The 19,383-nt window shown below is 37.6% G+C and overlaps 1 protein-coding gene and 1 non-coding gene across 2 annotated transcripts in view; one reads left to right on the top strand and one right to left on the bottom strand.

The window, feature by feature from the left end:
• The window catches only part of AGO3 (argonaute RISC catalytic component 3), a 119,235-nt gene that overhangs the window by 2,719 nt on the left and 97,133 nt on the right, over positions 1 to 19,383 (top strand). The gene's annotated exons all lie outside the window — the stretch shown is intronic.
• TRNAD-AUC (transfer RNA aspartic acid (anticodon AUC)) lies at positions 18,688 to 18,760 on the bottom strand. The gene has a single exon. It is a non-coding gene; the product is annotated as a tRNA-Asp (tRNA).

Here is a 19,383-nt window from a genome sequence, read left to right as displayed (position 1 = left end):
ATGGAAGAAAAACATTTTCTGTTATCCTAAATGAATGACAGTACAAAGTAGTTTGTTTGGTAGTTGTCTTATACAGTCTTGCAAAAGTGAATAGACTGTGTTTCTTAGTTATATTCTTGATTTCCTGTTTGAATGTAGTTTTTTTAGGACTCTGCATTTCTTATGTGATAAAAATCAAGAAAAGTCATTTGAGAACAAATTTCAAAGGATGTATGGAAGCTAAGTTTGAATAAGATGAATGAAAGTTGTGGATTTAAAGTACTGAAGTATATAATGCCATTAGGTTCTCAGTTTAGTATTTCTTTAATTGCTTGGGAAATGTTTTTATTGTTATATGGTTTTTCTCACTTGTAGAGTTTTGTCTCGAAGAAGATAAGATGCTGCTCTGTCTAGAGGAAACATTGAAAAATTTAGCTAGTGCTGCCCTGAAGTGGCCATTCTAATGTTTTTTCCCTAGTATTTGCTGCTCTTGACTGGTATTGGGACTTATAAAAATGTACAAGATTATTTTGATTTTTGTTTTAGAATTTAATTCCTCTGACAGTGATGGAAGACCCTGAGGGAAAACTGAAAAGGAAACAAGAAACAACTGTTTTCTTCTAAACAAAGACTTAAAATTAAAAGTAAAGGGTAGGGGGGGTGGGAAACATATGAAATCTTCAAATGTAATCCAGTCAGCATGATGAGACTTTAAAAATTATCCTGATTTCATCACCTTGGTATAATCTTTAAAGTTTTAAACCAAATTCCAAGTTAATAAATGTGTTAAAGATTTTTTTTTTAGCTAAATAATTTAGGAAAGTGGTTAGAATGAATAAAATAGTTTCTAAATGCTATTTTTGCTCCTTCAGAGAATTGTATGTAATAATTTGATAATTTAGACTTAATTTATTATTTTCCAGTGGGAACATTACATTTGTTTGAGAGGCCAGAGGCCCTGTAAAGGGAACATTTCTGGAAACGTTCTCTGTTGTATGTGGAAAAACCCTGCCTCAGGATAAAATTCTTGCCAAATTGTCATAATCTTGGGTTCTAATTGAATACTATCTTATTTTATATCACAGCCATCTTTCTTCACATTGGGTTTCATAGTCTTAAGTAAAATATTTGAGGATCTCCTTGAAAGATGAATTAAGTATTTCATAATCTAAAACGAAGTTGTAGTCTTATAAAGCAAGTATACTCCAGTAAAATTTTTTAAAAAAGAAAAAAAAGAGGGCTGCCTTGTCATGTTACATAGTTGAAAGTCAATAAATAATTATATGAATCTGAAAAAATAAAGTAACGTGTTTTTGCTTATAATACTTAAAACTAGGATTTTAACTAATTTATGTGTAGTTTTGTTTTGTTTTAATGGATTGGGAGAAAAAGACAAGTGATCTGTTTTCAGGAAGGTAAAACTAAAAAGATAATTTATTTAAGAAAAGTATTCTTTCCAAACCTGTTTAGTCTTGGTTTGTTGGGATGAACAGCATTCACCAGACATTCCTGCTTCTCATTCAGTTGTCTGGGATACTCAATAGACCCTCATTCTTGGCTCATTAACAAAACAGATGTGAGAAAGAATATTGTGTGGTGTTTCAACCATAGTGGTTATGCTGTTAGGATACATGAACAGCCTTTCTGTGTTTGGAGGTTCTGTAGTTTTCTGCCATTATCTGTGTTTTTAATATTAATGACTTTCGTTGGCTACCCAATTGCTTTAAAAAAAAAAAAGACTGTTGAGAGTTAGCAAAATCTTGTCACACAACTGATGCTTTCTCTTATGTCTTAAATGTGGGCTCTTTGTGATTTGGTTGCAATAAAATATTATATACATTAATCTAGAATGTTAGTTTAATGAAATCATAGGGAAGAATTCTTTGTTTTATCTCAGCCAGTTTTTCCTACATTATTTCTAAATTATTGAGTTCTTGAGAAATCAGAATATATCTGTAGAATATAGACATGGGATATTTTTGTATTTTTCATTTTTGCAAGAAAATGTTCTCAACTGTAGGCTTACATAATGCTCCTTTTGAGTCATTACCAATATTTGATGTTTTAACTGATTTCTAAATCTAACAGCAGAAGTTCAGTAGTGTATCTCTCAATTTTAAAAAAGTTGAAGAATAGATTGCAAAATAGGCTTATATCTTAGCAATGAAGTCCTTTTGTTTGAAGAAACTTCTAGCTTCTGAATTGGGACTTGCTATCTATCTGTATATTTGACATAAAATTACTCAAATTTTTCTAAATTTTTGCTTGGGTGATAATAAGTTTTTCAAAAGTTATCCAAACTTTAATTATAAAATAAATCTCAAGGCATTTCCATAGTGCATGGACCGTTTGTTTTCTGAAGGGGTGGGGGAGAGGGGGGCGGCGTGGTAGGGGAATGTCTTTGAAAAAATGGTTCCCCATATGGCATCTGAGAAATTTAACCCTGAACAGTCTGAATGTTCTAGAGTGCTGATTTAGCTACAGTGAATATAATAAATGTAATCTGATATGAGTACACTGTGTTTGTACAGGTTCATTGAAAAAATAGGTAGAATTAGTAGATAGGAAGTTATTAAAATCTCATGCCTTGTGGATTTAACTAGTAAACAGACATTTAATTATGTCAAGTTTTGAAGTCAACACAATATATATATTTTTTCAAAACAAAAATAGAAAACTTTTCCTGATTATAAAAGTATATGTTTATTGTTTTTTTAAAAGCAAACAGTATAGGAAAATCTAGAATAGAAATGAAAATAATATGATCTTATAATCCAGAGAAAACCATTGTTAATTTTTTCTTGTATATTTTCTTATATGTCTATTCATCATCATATTAACAGTTTTTAACCTGCTTTTTCTACTCAGTTATGTATCATGGATATTTTTTCTTATCATTACTTATATCTATGTAGCAATATTAGTTTTACTAATGCATAGCATTTAATTTTTAAATTTGTATTTTTTTTTTTTTTTTGCCATGCCATTTGGCTTATGGGTTCATAGTTCCTGGACCAGGGATTGAACCTTTGGCAGTAAAAGCACAGAGTCTTAACCAATGGACCACCAACGAATTCTAGCATTTAATTTTATATTATTAGTCAGTCTTAACTGATGGCATTTAGATTTTTTCCATTTTTTAAATAAAATTCTAACTGAAACTTTGGTAAGTATCCTAATATATAGATCTTTGTATGGTGGTCCATTGATTGCTTTAGGATAAATTCCTAGAAGTAGAATTGTTAAAATGAAGTATCCCATGAATATGGAAGTAAAAGTTCCCAGTGAAAATCCATAATTTGATAATAGGCTATAGTTGATTCTGATTTGTTAATTGCTTATTTTTATTTATTTTTGTTGTTGTTCATGCTTATTTTTCATCAGTCACATTTGCTGTAGGCTGTAATTTAGCTTTGGATTCACAAGTAGAACGTGTTAAATTCTTAGGTCAGTGAACACCACACACATATGCTTTGAAAATGTATAGTTTGAGGTTTATGTGGTTAGTTGTTATTTAGCCAATACTTGATATAGCTACCAGAAGAAAAGTTTGGGGTAGAAATTCCTGGTAGTGCTCTTTATTTCTATGTAATTACATTTTTAACTCTAGTGGACAATATATGTATTTGTTAAATAACTAAAATATGCTTCAGTGGAAGTTTAATTTATTGTATTGACAGAATTATTTCTTCCATTAATATACATTAACTTTTTTTTTTAATACTTTGAATTGATGGTTTTATAGTCAATAGAGTTCTCTTACATTGCTTATTCATGAAACAGAATTTTTATTTTTACCAGTTTGTATAAAAAGTATCAAGCAAAATAATGATAACAGAATAAAATTGACTGTGTAACATAGTGTAGAAAGCATGGGTTTTGGAGACAAATCCTGGCTCTCAAATTAACATAATAATGATGTGCCATTGCAGGTTCATCTATTGGAACAAATGTAACACGCTGATGTGGGGATATTGATAGTTGGGAAGGCTGTGCATAGGTGGGGGTAGGAGGCATATAGGCCATCTCTGCCTTCTGCTCAGTTTTACTGTGAACCCACAACTACTCTAAAAAATAAAATCTGTTAAAAGGAATTAACTGTGATTTTGGGTAGTACATTTAATCTTCCTTAACCTTAATTTCTTTATCTGTATAATGGCATAGTAAAGAGATTCAGTATGCAAAGGAAATAACATTCTTCACTTCCTAATTTGTAAGACATTTTACTATAGAAGATTGAGGGTGTATAGGCAGAACTGTAATAAACTCCCATATACCCATCACCCAAACCCAACATTCATCAACCCGTATCCAATCATGTCCATTCTACTTTCCTCTCTCCTGTATTTTTTGAAGTGTATTCTGGGCATAATATTTCATTTATAAATATCTGCTAAGTATATCTATAAGAGATATAGGGGACTTCCCTGGTGGCTCAGTGTTAAAGAATCTGCCTGCCAGTGCAGGGGACACAGGTTCAAATCCTCTTATGGGAAGATTCCACATGCTGCGGAGCAACTAAATCTGTGCTCCTCAGCTACTGAGCCCGTGCTCTAGAGCCCAAGACCTGCCACTGCTGAAATCTGCACTCCAAGAGCCCATGCTCTGCAACAAGAGAAGCCAACAAAATGAGAAACCTGTGCGCTGCAACTAAGAATAGCTTCTGCTCACCCAACTAGAGAAAGCCAGTACAAAGCAATGAAGACCCAACACGGCCAAAAATAAATAAATATATATATATATATATTTTTAAAGAGAGAGATAGAGGGAACTTCCCCAGTGATTAAGATTCTGGGTTTCCACTGTTGGGGGCATGGGTTCAATACCTGGTTGGGGAACTAAGATCCCACAAGCTGTGAGATGCAGCCAAGAAATGAGAGATATGTACTCTTTAAATAAGCCACAGTACCATTCTTACAGCAGAATAGTAACAGCGCAATCATTTATGTCAAATATCTAGTCAGTGTTGTTTCAGCTTGTCTCAGATATTATACTTTATTTTCTTAACAGTTTGCTTTTTAAAAATATATTTCATTTTTGAATCAGGATCCAAATAAATTCCCCACATTGTAAATGATTGTTACATGTTTTAAGTATCTCTTAATTTGTAAGGTTTCTACCCTTTCCCCCTTTACAATGTATAGATTGTGCTTTTAGACTTACTCACAGTCTTGATTTGGCTAGTTCTGTCTTCATGGTATAATTTAACATGTTTCTCCAAGTTTACTGTAAACTTTTGTTGTTGTTCAGTCGCTAAGTCGAGTCCAACTCTTTGTGGCAGCACGCCAGACTCCCCTGTCCTTCACTATCTCCCAGAGTTTGCTCAAACTCATGTCCATTGAGTCAATGATGCCACCCAATCATCTCATCCTCTGTTGCTCCCTTCTTCTCCTGCCCTCAGTCTTTCCCAGCATCAGGGTCTTTTCGAATGAGTCAGCTTTTCGCATCAGGTGGCCAAAGTATTGGAGCTTCAGCTTCAGCATCAGTTCTTCCGATGAGTATTCAGGGTTGATTTCCTTTAGGATTGACTGGTTTGATTTCCTTGCTATCCAAGGGACTCTCAAGAGTCTGCTCTAGCACCACAGTTCAAAAGCATCAATTCTTTGACATTCACCCTTCTTTTTGGTCCACCTCTCACATCCATACATGACTACTGGAAAAGCCATAGCTTTGACTATACGGACCTTTGTTGGCAAAGTGATGTGTCTGCTTTTTAAAATGCTGTCTAGGTTTGTCATAGCTTTTCTTCCAGAGGGTAAGCATCTTTCAGTTTTGTGGCCGTAGTCACTGTCCACAGTGATTCTGGAGCCCCCCCAAAATAAAATCTGCCACTGTTTCCATTGTTTCCCCATTATTTGCCATAAAGTGATGGGACCAGATGCCGTGATCTTCGTTTTGAAATGTTCACTTTTAAGCCGGTTTTTTTGCTCTCCTCTTCCACCTTCATCAAGAGGCTCTTTAGTTCCTCTTTGATTTCTGTCATAGGGTGGTGTCATCTGCATATCTGAGATTATTGATATTTCTCCCCGGCAGTCTTGATTCCGGCTTGTGATTCATCTAGCCCGACATTTCGCATGATGTACTCTGCATTTAAGTTAAATAAGCAGGGTGACAGTATACAGCCTTGACGTACTCCTTTCTCAATTTTGAACCAGGACCTAAAAGCTTGATCAGATTCAGGGCATTCTTTTTTCTCTTTCTTTCTTTCTGTCCATGCCTTGTGGCATATGAGATCTTAGTTCCTTGACCAGGGATTGAACCTCCACACAGTGGAATGGGAAATCTTAAACACTGGACCACCAGGGAAGTACCCCCAGAGCATTCTTTTTGAACTTCACAAAGAGTCAGGTTTTTGTTCCCAACCCTTTGCTAAAATTGCTCTTATCAAAGTCAGCAAATTACTCGTTAAGTCCAGTGAAAGTCACTCAGTTGTGTCTGACTCTTTGAAACCACATGGACTGTAACCTGCCAGGCTCCTCTGTCCGTAGAATTTTCTAGGCCAGAATACTGAAGTGGGTAGCTGTCTCCCCTTAACTTCTCCAGGGGATCTTCCCAACCGAGGGATCGAACCCAGGTCTCCTGCATTGCAGGTGGATTCTTTACCATCTGAGCCACCAGGGAAGCCAGTTAAATCCACTAGTCAGTTCCCAAATCTTAATTTTGTCTCTTCAACCATATTTTATTACATTGCTTCCTTCTCGAAACACTGCTATTCCACTTGTCTTCCTGGCTACCACATTCTCTAGGTCCTTCTCCAACCTTATTGGCTATCACTTTTCTTCTTCCTTTGCTGTTTCATCTTCATCTCCCAGTCTCTAAACATTGGGAGTTTCTCAGGATTTATTAATATTCTTCTGTATCCTGCCACAGTTCGGGTGATCGCCTCTGGTTCAGTGGTTTCAAAAGCCACTAATATGCCAAGGACTGTCATATCTACATCTCCAGCCTATACCTCTTAAAGTGTCCTAAAAATCCTCTTGATTTCTTCTCAAAACTTTCTGTTATTCCTGAGTTTTTCCTATCAGTATGTGACATTTCAAATTCTTTTAGTTGCTTAGACCAAAAAGCTTTTAGAGCTCTTTTCTTTCATACCCCACACCTAATCCATTAGCAGTTCCCACTAGGTCTCTTGTCTAAATATTTTCCACATTGACATCATTCCCATAGCTGCTACCACTGCTGCCCTAGCCAACATTATCTTTTGCCTGGAAAGTTGACTGGCCTACTAACTGGTCTCTTTGCTTGTGCTTTTATGTGTAATTTTTCAGACAGCAGTTAGAGTGATTGTTTAGAAAAGTTTAAGTCAGATCATAATGCTTCTAGATTCAGAACCCATTGTTGATTTCTCATATATTATAATCAGATCCAAAGACCTCATCATGGCTTGCAAATCCCGTGTGATCTGATCTCCCGTTATCTTTCTGACCTCATCTCCTACTATTCTCTCTTGTTCACTTTGCTCCAGGCAGAATGGTCTCTTTGCTGTTCATTGACTACCAGGCAAGCTTTTTGCTTTATACTTGATTTTTCCTTTGCCTGGACTACTCTTTCAGCTATCTATAATACATGACTTTTTATCTCACTTCTGTTTTCTACCTCAGTTCAGTTCAGTCTCACAGTCATGTCCAACTCTTTGCAACCCCATTGACTGCAGCACACCAGGCCTCCCTATCCATCACGAACTTCCAGAGCTTGCTCAAACTCATGTCCATTGAGTCAGTGATGTCATCCAACCATCTCATTCTCTGTCACCCCCTTCTCCTCCTGCCTTCCATCTTTCCCAGCATCAAGGTCTTTTCCAGTGAGTCAGTTCTTTGCATCAGGTGACCAAAGTATTGGAGCTTCAGCTTCAGCATTAGTCCTTCCAATAAATATTCAGAACTGATTTCCTTGAGGATTGACTGGTTTGATCTCCTTGCAGTCTAAGGGACTCTCAAGAGTCTTTTCAACACTACAGTTCTGAAGCATCAGTTCTTCAGCACTGAGCTTCTTTGTAGTTCAACTCTCACATCCATACATGACTACTGGAAAAACCATAGCTTTGACTAGACAGACCTTTGTTGGTAAAGTAATATCTCTGCTTTTTAATACGCTGTCTCGGTTTGTCATAGCTTTTCTTCCAAGGATCAAGCGTTTTTTTAATTTCATGGCTGCAGTCACCATTTGCAGTGATTTTGGAGCCCAAGAAAATAAAGTCTGTCACTGTTTCCATTGTTTTCCCATCTATTTGCCATGAAGTGATGGGACCAGATGCCATGATCTTAGTTTTTTGAATGTTGAATTTTAAGCTAGCTTTTTCACTCTCCTCTTTCACTTTAATCAAGGGCCTCTTTAGTTCGTTTTTGCTTTCTGCCGTAAGAGTGGTGTCATCTGCATATCTGAGGTTATTGGTATTTCTCCCGGCAGTCTTGATTCTGGCTTGTGCTTCATCCACCCCAGCATTTGGCATAATGTACTCTGCATATAAGTTAAATAAGCAGGGTGGCAGTATACAGCCTTTATGTACTCCTTTCCCAATTTTGAACCAGTCTGTTGTTCCATGTCTGGTTCTAACTGTTGCTTCTTGCCCTGCATACAGGTTTCTCAGGAGGCAGGTCAGGTGGTCTGGTATTCCCATCGCTTGAAGAATTTTCCATAGTTTGTTGTGATCCACACAGTCAAAGCCTTTAGTGTAGTCAATGAAACAGAAATAGATGTTTTCTGGAATTCTCTTGCTTTTTTTTAATGATCCAGTGGATGTTAGCAGTTTGATCTCTGATTCCTCTGCCTTTTCTAAATCCGGCTTGATCATCTGGAAGTTCACAGTTCACATACTGTTGAAGCCTGGCATGGAAAATTTTGAGCATTACTTTATTAGCATGTGAGATGAGTGCAATTGTGCAGTAGTTTGAGCATTCTTTTGCATTACCTTTCTTTGGGATTGGAATGAAAACTGACCTTTTCCAGTCCTGTGGCCACTGCTGAGTTTTCCAAATTTGCTGGCATATTGAGTGCAGCACTTTCACCGCATCATCTTTCAGGATTTGAAATAGCTCAACTGGAATTCCATCACCTCCACTAGCTTTGTTCATAGTGATGCTTCCTAAGGCCTACCTGACTTTGCATTCCAGGATGTCTGGCTCTCGGTGAGTGATCACATCATCCTGCTTATCTAGGTCAGTTCTTCTGTGTATTCTTGCCCTCTCTTCTTAATATCTTCTGCTTCTGTTAGGTCCATACCATTTCTGTCCTTTATTGTGCCCATCTTTGCATGAAATGTTCCCTTGGTATGTCTAATTTTCTTGAAGAGATCTCTAGTCTTTTCTATTCTATTGTTTTCCTGTTTATTTGCATTGATCACTGAGGAACGCTTACTTATCTCTCCTTGCTATTCTTTGGAATTCTGCATTCAAATGGATATATGTTTCCTTTTCTTCTTTGCCTTTCTCTTCTCTTCATTTCTCAACTATTTGTAAGGCCTCCTCAGACAACCATTTTGCATTTCTTTTTCTTGGGGATGGTTTAGATCACCGCCTCCTGTACAGTGTTACAAACCTCCATCCATAGTTCTTCAGGCACTTTGTCTGTCAGATCTAATCCCTTGAATCTATTTGTTACTTCCACTGTATAATCATAAGGGATTTGATTTAGGTCATACCTGGATGGTAGTGGTTTTCCCTACTTTCTTCAATTTAAGTCTGAATTTGGCAATGAGTTTATGATCTGAGCCACAGTCAGCTCCTGGCCTTGTTTTTGCTGACTGTATAGAGCTTCTCCATCTGCGGCTGCAAAGAATATAATCAGTCTGATTTCGGTATTGACCAGGTTTTCTGCCTACTTGTCGCCTTTTCAAAGAGGACTTTTTTGACAGACCTAATATGGCTAGCTACCCCCTTCCACACACATACTGTCTATCCCCTTAACCCATCTTATTTTGTATAGCTTCCATGGGCAGAGGAGCCTGGTGGGCTACAGTCCATGGGGCTGTGAAGAGTCGGACACAACTGAGCAATTGAGCACACACACTCATTTTTTATAGCAGTTATTATTACCTAACTGGCAAAAAAGAAATATAGTATAATATATCCTCCCCCCTGTAAAATCTTCATGAGGATCAGGTCTTTATCGTATTTATTAAAATTACTATTCACCTGAACAATGCCTGGCACTTAATATACAGTAAATATTTGTTGAACACATTTATGAGTCAGGAAATAAATGACTTGATGAATGATAGCCTTTCAGCAAATGTTAGTTTGTAGTGTAATGCTGATGAAAACTGCAGGCTCTGAAATCAGACTACTTATTTGCAAATCCTAGCTTTGCCATTTTCTTCCTGTGAACATGTTTTTTTAAAACATGTGCTCATTGTGCTTCAGTTTCCTCATTATAATATAGTACCTGATTCAAAAGTTATGTTGTAAGAAATCACCAAATGTATATCACATATATAATGCTCTGTGTATGTTTCTGTTATTATTGTTGTAATTTGGGGATATCCCCCATTATATTATGAACTACTTCAGTAAAGTAATTGTGACTTATTAATTCATGTATCTATAAGACCTTGAACATAATACTGGTTCAATAAATAGAATAGATAAATGACCTTTTATATTTCTGATTTTTAAAAAAAATTGTGGGTGCAATGAGTTTCATGAGAGAATAATGACTATAGAATAATAAAACATTTTAAAGCCTATCTTGATGGTTATCACATGTAAATAAAACAGCAGAAGGCGGGGTTTTTTTTTGTAACATATAAAAGATTTTCAAAAGTTGTAATGCCTAATGCTAGAGAGGGCATAGGAGAGAAAGAAATCTAGTGAAAGTAATGTGTTCATATGCCAGTTTGGCAGAATATACCAAGTCAGAAATATGTTTCTGTTCCTGTCCTTTGACCTGGTGGTAGGTCTATTTGTGACATTTGTCTGAGGGAAAATTTCTGTATGCCAGTTTCCCTTTCTAGTTCCCCCAAATAAAACAGTAGGTGCTTGATGCAGAGAAATTTCCTTAGCATATTTATATGACATGTTTTAGGAGTTTATTAATATTTATTGAAGAATTACTGCTTTTTTTAATGACTTCTGTGCCTGGCACATCTAGAATATATAGATCATTTTATCTCATTTTTAAAATAAGGTAACTGAATGTACTGCAGCATTATAAAGGCCATATTTGCCAAAGTCCACAGCTAGTATCATAGTCAATGTGAAAAACTGAAAGCTTTTCTTCTACGATCAGGAACAAGACAAGAATGCCTATGTCAACACTTTTTTTCAACTTAGTGCTGGGGACTTACCTGATGGCACAGTGGATAAGAATCTGCCTGCCAGTGCAGGGCACATGGGTTCGATCCCTGGTCTAGGAAGATTCCACACGCTGCAGAGCATGTAAGCCCACATGCCACAACTACTGAAGCCCGCACACTCTAGGGCCCTTGAGCCGCAGCTCCTGAGCCTGTGTGCTGCAACTGCCAAAGCCGGTGTGGCTAGAGCCTGTGCTTTGCCACAAAAGAAGCCACCACAGTGAGGAGCCCACACACCATGAAAAGGAGCCTCTGCTCACTGCAAGTAAAGAAAACCCAAGCAAAGCAACAAAGACCCGGTGTAGCCACAAATAAATAAGTAAAAGAGAAAATTGACTTTTATACCTTTAAAAATAACAACAGTGCTGGACAACCTAGCCAAAACAATTAGGTAAGAAAAAGAGTAGAAAAGGCATTCTTACTGGACTGGAAGGAGTAAAACTGTATTTGCAGATGATGTGCTATTATATATAGAAAACTCTAAATTGTGAAAAACTGTTGGAAATAATAATTGAATTTAGTAGAGTTGCATGACACAAAATCAATATACAAAGCCTAGTATATTTCTATGTACTAACAACTATCAAAATGATAGAATTTTTAAAAATCCCATTTACAGTAGCATCAAAAACAATAAAATGCTTATGGAAAGATACTCTATGCTCATGGATTGGAAGAATTAATATTGTTTAAAAGTCCACACTATTCAGAGTTATCTACAGATTCAGTGCAGTCCGTATCAAAATTGCAATGGCAAAAAAATAAATCACAGGGCATTTTCTACAGAAATAGAAAAAGCAATACCACAGAAGACCCCCAATAGCTAAAACAATCTTGAGAAAGATGAGCAAAGCTGGAGGCATCACACTTGGTGATTTCAAACTATATTACAAAGCAATATAATAATACTGTGGTATTGGCATAAAAATAGGCATATAGATCAATGTGAGCCTAAAAATAAACCCATGCATATCTACTCAGTTTTTGAAAAAGGAGCAAAAAGTACACAGCGGGGAAAGGATAGTCTGTACAACAAATGGTGTTGGGAAAACTGGATAGCCATATGCAAAAGAATGAAACTAGATCCTAGCTTATACCATATATAAACATTAAAATGGATCAAAGACTAACAGAATACCTGAAACCATAAAACTAGAAGTTTTACTCCATAACACCTAAGCTTCTTGAGATTGGTCTTGACAGTGATTTTTTTTTTAGCTTAATACCAAAAACCAAGTTAAAGCAACAAAAGCAAGAATAAGTGGGTAAGACTATATCAAAATAAGTCTCTGCTTAGCAAAGAAAATCATTAACAAAAGGAAACTTTATAGAATGAGAGAAAATATTTGCAAACCACGTATCTGATAAAGGGTTAATATCCAGTATATACAAGAAGCTCTTACAACTCAATAGCAGAAAATAACTTGATTGAAAAATGGGCAAAGGACTTGGAATAGACATTTTTCCAAAGAAGGCATGCAAATGACCAACCAGTACATAAAAGGTGCTCAGCATTACCAGTTATCATGGAAATGCGAATCAAAACCACAATGAGATATAACCTCATACCTGTTGGGGTGACATTTTATCAAAAAGACAAGATGATAAATGCCAGTGTGAGTGTGGAGAAAAGAGAACCCTTATACACTGTCGATGGTAACATAAACTGGTACAGCCACTGTGGAAAACTGTATGGAGGTTCCTCAAGAAATTTAAACTAGAGCTACCATATGCTCCTTTACCAGCTGGGGAAGAGTAGGGGGAGGGATAAATTTGGAGTTTGGGATTGACACATACATGTCGCTATATTTAAAATAGCCAACAAGGACCTACTGTATAGCACAGGAAACTCTGCAATATTCTAAATGGGGAAAGAATTTAAGAAGTAATAGATGGATGTATATGTGTAGCTGAATCACTTTGCTGTGCATCTGAAACTAACAGAACGTTGCTGCTGCTGCTGCTGCTGCTAAGTCACTTCAGTAGTGTCCGACTCTGTGTGACCCCATAGATGGCAGCCCACCAGGCTCCGCTGTCCCTGGGATTCTCCAGGCAAGAACACTGGAGTGGGTTGCCATTTCCTCTAGAACATTGCTAATCAACTATATTCCAATATTAAGAGACAAAGAATAGAGCTGCCATGTGTCCCAGCAGTCCCACTTCTGAGTATATATCCAAAGGAAATGAAACCATTATCTTGAACCAATATCTGTACTTGACTGTTCATTGCAGCATTCACAGTAGCCAAGGTATGGAAACTATCTTAAATGTCCATCAGTGGATGAATTGAAACAAAATGTGGTATGTGTGTACACACACACACAGTGGAATATTGTTCAACCTTTGAAAAAGAAGGAAATCCTGTTACTTCTGACCATGGATGAGCCTAGATGTCAATGAGCTAAGTATAATAAGACAAAGACAGATACTGCTTGGTAACACTCACATGTGGAGTCTTTAAAAAAAAAAATAGAAAAATGGTTGTCAGGGCATGAAGGAAATAGGGAAAGGTTGGTACAAGTGTACATACTTTAAGATGAATAAGATTGTACTGTGAGTAAGATCTGCAGATTAATGTATACCATAGTGACTAGAATTCATTATACTGTGTTGTGTAATTGAAATTTGCTAAGAGTGTAGAACTTCAGTGTTTTAAATCCTCCCCTCCTTGCAAAAAGGTGAATATGTGAGGTGATGGATGTGTTAATTAACTTGGTAGGAAGAATCTGTTCACAGTGCACAGGTCTATCAAACTATCATGTTGTATGCCGTAAATATCATTTAGAAAATTAATAGGCAAGTGAGTCAGAAGTTGTGCCTTTTCCCTGATCGTTAGATCTGAAATTTGAACTCAGATCTGAGACCATACTTCAGTTGAAGTAATTTAATATATTACTCTCTTTATATGTTAAGAGTTTAGCCTACTGCCCTCCAGGCTTATCCATGCAAATAACAGAAATCAAACTGAAACTAATTAAAGCAAAAGGGGTTTATTGACTCATGGAATCTAAGGAAGGTTGAGTGGCAGTAGGAAGAACAGATTTGCAACTGAGCTCACATCTGGAGCAGTTGGAACTGGAAACTCATGGTATCAGACTACTACTCCATCTCTTATTTTGACTTCACTGTACATGTAGCTCTACTCTATGTAGTTTCCGTTTTATCCTACTGTTGATTGGCTTATTCTACACATCAGAACATTTGATCTCCAATGGCTGTTATATCTCACAGCCTTAGTCCCTGAGGAGGAAATGCCTGAAGGTTGTTTAAGTCCCAAGTTAAAAAAAAGTCCCAGGGGAAGGACTACTTATTAGTTTTTCTAGGTTCTGGTGTCTGTCCCTGGACCAGTCAATTGTGGGGCAAGTTCATGTAAGAACATATCAACTGCAGGTAATCTTTAGTACTTGGGAAAGTGTACAGTATTTAAGAGAGTAGCCATGAGGTAGAGGAAAATGATGGTGTTGTGCTTGGCATACAGTCCTGTGAATATCCACTACAGTTGCTTGTTTCATTGTTTATAATAGTGAAAAATTGGAAGCAAGCTAAATATCCTGGAGTGAAGCTTGGTCAGTTGTAGTTCATCAACTTAATGGGTCATTAAATAGCTGTTAAAATTATGGTTATTAAGACCTTGGGCTTCCCTGATGGCTCAGTGGTAAAGAATCCGCCTGCCAATGTAAGAAACACAGGGTCAGTCCCTGCGTCAGGAAGATCCCCTGTAGAAGGAAATGGCACCCCACTCCAGTATCCTTGCCTGGGAAATCCTGAGGACAGAGGAGTCTGGCAGGCTATAGTCCATGGGGTCACAAAACAGTCAGACACAACTTAGTTACTACACAATAACATACGAAGATACGCTCATGATGCTACATTAAATGGGAACAGAATATAACATTTTATGTACAGGAGCCTGGTAGGCTGCAGTCCATGGGGTCGCGAAGAGTCAGACACGACTGAGCGACCTCACTTTCACTTTTCACTGTCATGCATTGGAGCAGGAAATGGCAACCCACTCCAGTGTTCATGCCTGGAGAATCCCAGGGACGGGGGAGCCTGGCGGGCTGCCGTCTCTGGGGTCGCACAGAGTCGGACACGACTGAAGCGACTTAGCAGCTGCAGCAGCAGCATACAGTGTGTTTGCTACTGTGAAACTTGAAAATTCAGATTACTGAAACAAATTTACAAAGTAATATGACAGAGGATCGGGTTTCAAGCAGGAGACACAGGTTTGATCCCTGGGTCAGAAAGATCCCTGGAGAAGGAAATGGCAACCCATTGCAGTATTCTTGCCTGGGAAATCCCATGGGCAGAGGAACCTGGTGGGCTACAATCCATGGAGTCACAAAGAGTCAAACACAACTTAGAGACTAAACAACAACAGCATTGACAGAGGGTCACTGTGGTCCAAAGTCTGGTGCCTAACTTTGTAGATCCTGACCCTTTGTCTTTCCAGGCATCCAGAAACCATCATCACCATGAGGAACTGACTTATGCTAACCAGAATTCACAGGAAACTGATATATAAATCATAATGTTAAGTTAATCATTTGCAAAGAAAAATACTATTTCCAGAACATCAAGCAGATTCATATTGACTAGTCATGAGGCAGCAAACTTCTCTCCCTCCAGTGGCCTATATGGGTATCCAGACAATAATTAGAAGATTGGTCTGAAATTGTGGAATCACGAAAAGGGGCTTAATATGAGGCACTCGTAAGTATTAGGGATAGAAATATCACTCACTCACAAACTCTGTCCTCAGATCACTCAGTTTATATGAAAATACAGATGTTAAATAGCTATAGAATTTTTTCTGTATAGAGTAGGCAGGCTATTTTATTAGGTTCAGAACTCCCACTAAAGAAAACTAAAATATCTGAATGAAATAGAACAAAATGTCTTATTAAAAGCATGGAATAATTAAGAATAGGTTGCTGAAAATCAGACATTCTGCATCACAACCACTAGTTGGGAGACTATTTGCCATTATGTTAAATGGGAGAAAGTATAATGTGTTAGATATTGGCCTAACCTCAACTGATTTCCCCAGAGAAATTGATGCTGGGAAGGATTGAAGGCAAAAGGAGAAGGGGGTGACAGAGGATGAGATGGTCAGATAGCATTACTAACTCAATGGACATGAGTTTGAGCAAACTCCAGGAGATAGTGGCCAACAGAGGAGCTGGTGTGCTGTAATCCATGGGGTCTCAAAGAGTTGGACACAACTTAGCAACTGAACAATAACAACTAACTTAAGTACATTAACACATCTGTACATTGATCAGAGTGTCATGTTAGGATGTAAAATGCTTAGGAACGTCTTTCCTGATCACGATAATTAATATGGTTGGTTATAAACAGTTGTTTTGTGAGTAGTACATGACAAATGGACGAGCTTTTTAAAAATTATCATTTTATTGCACTTTCCTTAAATTGAAATATAATTGATATATGTTAGTTTCAGATGTACAACATGATTCAGTATTTGTAAATATTACCTCCACAATAAGGAGGTAATAACATCTGTCAACATAGAAATTTTTTGTGATGAGAATGTTTAAGGTCTATTTTTTTTCTACTTTCAAGTATGCAGTACAGTATTATAAACTATAGTCATCGTGTTGTACATTACATCCCTAAGACTTACTTATTTTGTAACTGAAAGTTTGTACTTGTGATCCCCTTTGCTCATTTTGCCTGCTCCCATAGTGGTAAAGAGGGCTTCTCGGGTGGCGCTAGTGGTGAAGAGTCTGCCTGCTAGTGCATGAGAGGCAAGAGACTCGGATTCGATCCCTGTGTTGGGAAGATCCCCTTAAGTAGGAAATGGCAACCACTCCAGTATTCTTGCCTGGAATATTCCATGGACAGAGGAGTGGCAGGCTACGGTCCATGGGACTGCAAAGAGTCAGATGCAACTGAGCGACTGAGCACACACATGGTGATTAAGAATCTGCCTGTCAGTGTGTGAGAGGCAAGAGACTTGGGTTTGATTTCTTGGACAGGAAGATCCCCTGGAGAAGGGAATGGCAACCCACTCTGGTATTCCTGCCTTGAAAATTCCATGGATAGAGAAGCCTGACAGGCTGTGGTCTATGGGATCACAAAGAGTCGGACACAACTGAGCATGCGTGCACCTCTGGCAACCACCAGTTTCCTCTGTTATCTATGAGCTTGGGTTTTGTTTTTCTCTCTCTCTCTCTCTCTCAGATTCCACACACAGATGACGTCATGTGGCCTTTGTCTTTCTCTGTCTGATTTGTTTCACTTAGCATAATGTTTTCAAGGTCCACCCATGTTTCAGATGGCAAGCTTTCCCTTTTTATAACTAAATGATTTTCCATTTTGTGTATAGAGCACATTTTGTTTATCCATTCATCCAGTAGACACCTAGGTTGTTTCCACATCTTGACTGTTGTACGTAATACTGCAATGAACGTGAGAGTGGATATGTCTTTTTAGGTTAGTGTTTTCCTTTTCTTTAGATAAATATCCAGTTGTGGAATTGCTGGTGGTTCTTCCAGTTTTAATTTTTAAAGGAATCTTCATTCTGTTTTTCATGGTACATGTACCAGTTTACATTCCTACCGATAGTGCACAAGGGTTTCCTTTCTCCACAGTCTTGCCAACACTTGTTATTCCTTGTGTTTTGATAATAGCCATTCTAAGATGTGAGGTGATGTCTTATTGTGGTTTTGACTTGTATTTTCCTGGTGATTAATGATGTTGAGTGTCTTTTCATGTGCCTGTAATCCATCTGCATGTCTTCTTTGGGAAAAAATATCTATTCAGATCCTCTGCCCATTTTTTTAATTGGATTTTGTTTTTCCCTGTTGAGTTATATGAGTTCTTTATGTATTTTAAGTATTAACCCCTTATCAAACATGTGTTTTGCGAATGTATTTCTCAATCTATGGCTTGTATATTCATTCTCTTGTAGAACAGGTTTTTATTTTTAATGAAAACATCAATTTTTTATTTACTATGTTGTGCTTTTGGTATCTATGTGCTTCTCCTAAGAAGTCATCACCAATGAACACTGGGGTACAATACATTACCATATGTAAAATAGACAGCTAACGGGAAGTTGCTGTGTCACACAGGGAGCTCAGTGCCGTGCTCCGTGACAGCCTAGAGGGCTGGGATGGGATAGGGTGTGGGAGGGAAGTTCAAGTGGGAGGGGACATATGTATATATAAGTATACATATATATTCACATCGTTGTATGCCAGAGATCAACACAACATTGGAAAGCAGTTATCCTCCAATTAAAAATAAATAAATTTTTAAAAATCATCATCAAGGTCACTTATGTTTTGAACTAGGAGTTCAGTAGCTTTGCATTTTACGTTGAGGTTCACGAGCCATTTGAGTTTGTTTTGGTTGGGGTTTTTGACCATACTGTGTGTCTAGTGGGATCTTAGTTCCCTGACCAGGGATTGAACCTGGGCCCTCATCAGTGATAGTGTAGAGTCCTAACCACTGGACCACCAGGGAATACCCTGAGTTAGTTTTTGAAAAAAGTTTTAGATCTGTGTCCAGATTCTTTTCTTCTTTTTTTTCTTTGGCATGTGGATATCCATTTGTTTAACAGCACCATATTTTTAAAATGTCCTTTTTCCATTGAATTGCCTTTGCTCCTCTGTCAAACATGAGTTGACTGTGTGATTCAGTTTTGGGGCTATCAGTTCTGTTCCTCAGATCTATTTTTCTGTTTTTTAATGAAAACCACACTAAAGTAATGCTAAAAATTCTGCAAGCCAGGCTTCAGCAATACGTGAACCGTGAACTTCCAGATGTTCAAGCTGGTTTTAGAAAAGGCAGAGGAACCAGAGATCAAACTGCCAACATCCACTGGATCATCGAAAAAGCAAGAGAGTTCCAGAAAAACATCTATTTCTGCTTTATTGACTATGGCAAAGCCTTTGACTGTGTGGCTCACAATAAACTGTGGAAAAGTCTTCAAGAAATGGGAATACCAGACCACCTGACCTGCCTCTTGAGAAACCTATATGCAGGCCAGGAAGCAACAGTTAGAACTGGACATGGAACAACAGACTGGTTTCAAATAGGAAAAGGAGTATGTCAAGGCTGTATATTATCACCCTGCTTATTTAACT

Source organism: Bubalus kerabau, chromosome 6, assembly GCF_029407905.1.
Source record: "Bubalus kerabau isolate K-KA32 ecotype Philippines breed swamp buffalo chromosome 6, PCC_UOA_SB_1v2, whole genome shotgun sequence".
NCBI lineage: Eukaryota > Metazoa > Chordata > Mammalia > Artiodactyla > Bovidae > Bubalus > Bubalus kerabau.
This window is presented reverse-complemented; position numbering and strand designations above follow the sequence as displayed.